We start from the raw sequence: 5,985 nt of genomic DNA, 5'->3' as shown, positions 1-5,985 counted from the left end.
CTCTACATTATTGTTGTTTTTATTAACTATATATATATATATATATATAAAAATATATATAAATATGTATATATATATATAAATATATATATATTTACATATATGCATATATATATACATATATATATGTATGTATATATGTATATATATATATATATATATATATATATATATATATATATATATATATATATATATATATATATATATATATATATATATATATATATACATACATACATATATGTGTGTGTGTGTGCTGGTTAACTAATAATCAATGTGTGTATCCCCAAATTTTGTCCATATAGTGAGACACTTTCACATGGAGTGGAATTTATGAATGCAAGCTTTTTACTTGTAAGTGAAGCCTCATTTGAATATGAAAGGTCTTCTTTCTTTTATGCATTACCCATTTTTTGCGCACACGCACTTGTCTTCCACTTTTACTGTTACACCAACACTAGGACAGTTTTGCAATGAATATTTTAGTGTCAGCCCCAACACAAACACACTTTTCTTTAACATTTCATTTGTATTGTAAAGCAGAAGCGTGGCTGTGCAGTGGCACAATGCTTTCATCCATTTAGATGTGGAGTTGTTATACAATAGTCTTCACGTGGTAGTATGATGTCATACGTTCTACTGAAGATGCTTACATCATCAGTTTTGAAGGCAATTAGTTTACCTTGTGAGAGAATGCTACACTATGACATCTATTTGCAGGTTATTCCAAATTTGGGAGATAAACTCAACAGGTTACATTCAGCAACACAATGGTTTGATAAAGAGATTTGATAATGAGCATTTCAGACAAGCCTAATAGAACATTAGGGGTTATTTACGTTTTATTTATTTCACATGAATGTATGATTAGATAAGGTTGTGCACACTTGTGCAATAACATCTGCTTAATTTTACATCCCCTTTTTATTTTTAATTGATTATTTGTTTACTTCACAAAAGCACAACATTTCAACAAGGGTGTGTAGACTTTTGCACCCTAAATAATCATTGCCAATTGGTATAGTGCCAGAGAATCAATATGAATCCAAATATTGATCCACTAATGTTTAAAAAAATTGATTTAATTCAAATGTCGGAAATTCTTCAGTAACAATATTGACAAATAACATATCGTTATCCCCAAAATTATATTTTATCGTATCATCACAAACTTAGTAGTTAGTGATTTTATACCCCTAGAATTCATACATTTTTTGTCAAATTTAGCCCAACTGATTGAATAGATGACCGTTCTTATACTTTGAAAGCAATTCAAGACATATTATAAGCTAAGAATGTTTACCTGACCTGATATAAACCCAATAGAGGATGCATTTTACTTACTGAAGATATATTAGGGCAGCAGCAAAATTATATTCACATTAATATCACTTAGCTTTAAATAAGAGTAAGTTATACTTTTGTGAATCATCTCAAGTCAACATTTTAAGCACATGTTGATTGTTTTATTTCAAATGGTCTATGATGGGATGTAAAGGCAGCACCGTAAAAACTGGCCAAATAGTTTTACAGGTCACATTGCGACATTAACTCTTATACCTTAGTCCACACCATGGCACCACTTATCGCGTCTTTTTATGACCTGAGAGCATTAATGAGTGACAGAAGGTCATAGAAATGTGTCGATCAAGACCTTTTGTGTGAGTTTAAGTAGGTTAATGACCTCCACTTGTATGTACAAATAAGTCGCATGCCAGCCTCCCAAAAATGATGCAACCTTTTTGCGTTTTACACGCCGTCATTGTTCTCTCTACTCTCACTTATCTATATACTATTGTACTATTATGTTCCAGTGTAAAGATGTTTGCTGAATGACACCAATGAAACGCATACGCCAATCTGACGTCATGCTGGGATTCCAGTCCCAAAATGTCCTCAAAATTACCCAATCATGCATGTGGCCTTCACCAAGTCTTAATAGCTTGCTTGCTGCAGCAAAAGCATGAGCATGAAAATAATCCAAAACATCATTAACTATCCAATATTTATTCAGACATACTAATCTGATTGCTGTTTGTTATTTCAATTTTTTTTCTTAAGACTTGAATGTTCTTATTCTCTTATTTATACGAATGCATCTGTTTTAAATATAGCAGTATGAAGCAAATAATGGACTTCCAAAGTCTCCAAAGTTTTACTATGCATTATGTTGATAAGGTTTTTTTTTTTGATATTTGTAATGTTTTTGTTGTTGTTTTTAAACATTCTGATGCTCCCAAACCATAGCTGAACAATGTAGTACTACGCTCATTGGACAATTCATTAGGTACACATTGTTGTAGTATTATTGATGTTGGGATTAGTAATGATAGTAGTAATGTTTTTTTTTTTAATCTTAGAATTGTATTGCGCCTTGCAACTGACTCAATGACTCTTTGTAAAATAAAAAGTGTTATTTTCATTAAAATACTGGCAGCAGTGTTTGCCAGAATTTACCTTTAAAAAAATAGGTAAAATGTGGGCGAGAGGTTCGCGCATCGGCGTGTGCGGTCGATTGGTCGCCGGTCTTTTGGTCACGGTCTTTTGGTCGCCGTTCTTTTGGTCGCCGTCTTTTGGTCGCGGTCTTTTGGTCGCGGTCTTTTGGTCGCTGTCTTTTGGTCGCGGTCTTTTGGTCGCGGTCCTTTGGTCGCGGCCTTTTGGTCGCCCCAACCGCGACAACGGGCGACCAAAAGACCGGCGACAAAACAAGGTAAAACAACACGGTCTACGCATCAATAAAAGCCAACAATGGCCATGAGCAGTTTCACTGAGCGGACGTGTGTGTATAAGAGTTTGTATGTACATGCGTTGTCCCTTTAAGAAGCTACGTCAGTCAGGGTCTTAACAAGTTCTCCAACAAAAAACAATAAAAGTCCGGGAAATTTTGAGCTTTTCTTTAGCCTAATAATTACTAGGGCATTAAGTATGACTAAATAGTAATTCACAGTTTGTATTCAGGGAATTTGAGCAACGACTTAAATGGTAATTATCACTTACCTTCCGGGCGACCAAAAGACCGGCAACCAATCGACCGTGTACCGCGCATCGGGATCACAGTTCTGGGTTCGATCCTAGGTGGGTCCTCACTGTGTGGAGTTCGCATGTTCTCCCCGGGCTTGTGTGGGTTTTCTCCGGCTACTCTGGTTTCCTCCCACATCCCAAAAACATGCAGGGTAGGCTGGTTGAACACTCTAAATTGCCCCTAGGTTTGTGTGAGCCTGAATGGTTGTCTCCTTGTGCTCTGTGATTGGCTGGCCACCAATTCAGGGTGTAATTATAGACATATAGAATCTGAATCAAATTACATTCGTGCATGTGTACCAAATGTTTTGTCCTCTGAACTGTTCATTTATTTCTTCAAATATTTGTACTAGCATCACAACAGATATTCCAATTGTTTAAACTGTGTATTTATTTGTTTTACTTTCTATGTAACACCTTTAATGTGGATTTTATTTCTCTTCCTTTCCGTTGACCATTCCTTAAAGAGAGTTTGCAACATGATGCAAGGAGGCCTTCAAGCAAGTTGATTGTGCTGTTGTGGTTCACCAAATTGATCGATTGTTCCTTTGTGCTGTTTTAATGAATTATTAGAGCCATGGTTAGACACACCGATGATGATGTAGCACCTTTATGAAGTTTTTTCTTCTCCTTTTGAAAATCCTTTCACTCTCTGTACAGTCTACTCTATTGGGTTGTATTTTACACTCGGCGTGTCTTCCGTTGCATCACGAGTGCCTTGAAATTTTTACGAGTGACTCCAAGTTTGTTGGTGGAGAGGTGCACGATGCTGGATGTGATGTCAAAACTTTTTTTTTTCAATATGCAGCAACTTATGTAAAGGTCACCGGGCGAAAAAGATTATCCATCCAAACATCCATTTTCTTGAGAGTCTTGCGCTTCTTAAAGTTGAGGATGTTTTGCAAATCGCTGGCATGAATATTAGAATCATGGTGAAACCAAGGTGTTTTAAGGCCGCTATGTGTTTCCCAGGATCCTTAAAGTTGGCCTTTTATGTCTTTATTAAATGACTTTTTTTTACCGTATTTCCTCAATTACTGGAAGGCAACATTTGGTGTTTTTTTCTTTCTTGGTTCAAGGGGATATGAGTGAGAAATTTGGGACATGGAGAATTGTTCCCATAAAAAAGGACTGAGTAAGTTAGAGATAGATATTGCAACAGCCAGGACTTGAGACATGAGTTAAATCAGTACAGTAGTGTCTTGAGATACGTTCGTAACAGACCAATGTTCCCTCTAAGCTGTACGCGTGCGCAATTGCGCACTACTCTCGTCTTCTCTGCGCACAGTAAATCATATGGAGCGCACAAGATAAAATCCATTTTTTTTTAGCTGTGAGGCCGATGCGCGAACCACTCATCCGCCGGGCCGCCCATTCATAGATATTAATCATTACATTTTATTATTAGTAAATCATTTATGTGTAGTAGACATACACCTGCTTATGGCAGGTGTGATACTGGTGTGTGCCCATAGCGAGCAATGATGATGTTGCTCACACAGGTACTCAGTGTGCTCAGGGAGGTTGTCTTTCTGCCCAGACAAACAAAAAATTAGAGGGAACATTGTAACAGACTCTTGTAAAATAAAACAATCCTATCTAAAATTGTTTTTTTTTAAATGCAGCATTTGTAATCATTTGTTTTAGGCATAGTTTGATAGTAAGAATATACGTTTGCGTTTACAAGTCAAAGCAAGTCAGGTAATAAAAAGTAGGTACATATTTCAAGGCACTACTTTATATATGTCTCCACTTTGAAGATGGTATGTCATTCATCAAAACAAATAATGATCCTTAAGATATTTTCACCCCAAAAGCCAAAGGGGTTTATTCGCCCAAATTTGGAATTCAGATAATATACTCATTAAAAATATAAATGTTAAAATTACGGTAATGTACTGGCAGCTGTTGTTGCCCGAATCTCACTATTAAAATGAAAAATGGAAAAATAAATGGAAAATGATTCGGTAACTGTAAATTTGATGGTAGATTTTTGCAAGATTTTTATTTTAATTGGAAATCATGGTACAAACGTTTCAATATTGTATTTCATTTTGTACGTGATTAGAATGAAACTGGGCTTGTTTTTTTAACAGTAAAATTTTAACAACCTCAGCTGGCAGTATTTTACTATAAAGTCATAAGGGGTTTTGGTTTGTTGTTTTCACTGTGCATCTATTCATTTAACAATTATTTTTATTTATTTAACATTCAATTTGTGTGTTTCTCCAAGTAGCGTCTTTAATTCTTTAGTGTAGGACATGTAATTTTTTTCGTTCTTTTTGGCAGGGGACACATTTCACTAATTGGTTTCCAATGACAGGCGCTAGATGTCCAATCCATTTTGACTGGGAGTCAAAATAGATTGGACGTCTACCGCCTTCAGTGGCACAACAACATGGTGTTAATGAATTGGACGACTTACCATCAATTTACGTGAAATGAGTTAAATACTATGGAAAAAATAACAACTTTAGAGTCTTACTTGGAGCACATTGTCTGTTTCTATTTGTTTTTATTTTATTCAGATTTATTTTGTTTTTATTCACTTTGTATTAATTTATATATTCATTAATATTCTAAGTGATATAAAATACACAAATCATTCATAAGTAACAAATGGTATCATTTCTATATTTATGTTTTTTAACAGAGCAAGAGTGTCACTTTCCTTATAAAGGTTTAAATGTCTTAAGTGTTAACTTTTGAATCGCTGTCTGCTGTAGTTATTAAAAGGGTTCAACAAGAAAAGAAATATTTCTATACTTTTTCAAAAATCGGGAAGAAAATCCCACAAGCAGGTCAATCGGCGTCGATATTTAGAGTAAAGGGGCCATTATTTGAGGACATACGGTACATCAAAAATTGTTGAAAATGGCTGGAGACATTCAGTTTTTATCCCAACACACAGTCCTTGGTTAAATGCAGTTGTTCTTGTACGTGGTAGCGGCTGATGCTGCC

Source organism: Stigmatopora argus, chromosome 7 (genome assembly GCF_051989625.1).
Source record: "Stigmatopora argus isolate UIUO_Sarg chromosome 7, RoL_Sarg_1.0, whole genome shotgun sequence".
NCBI classification, from domain to species: Eukaryota; Metazoa; Chordata; class Actinopteri; order Syngnathiformes; family Syngnathidae; genus Stigmatopora; species Stigmatopora argus.
This window is presented reverse-complemented; position numbering follows the sequence as displayed.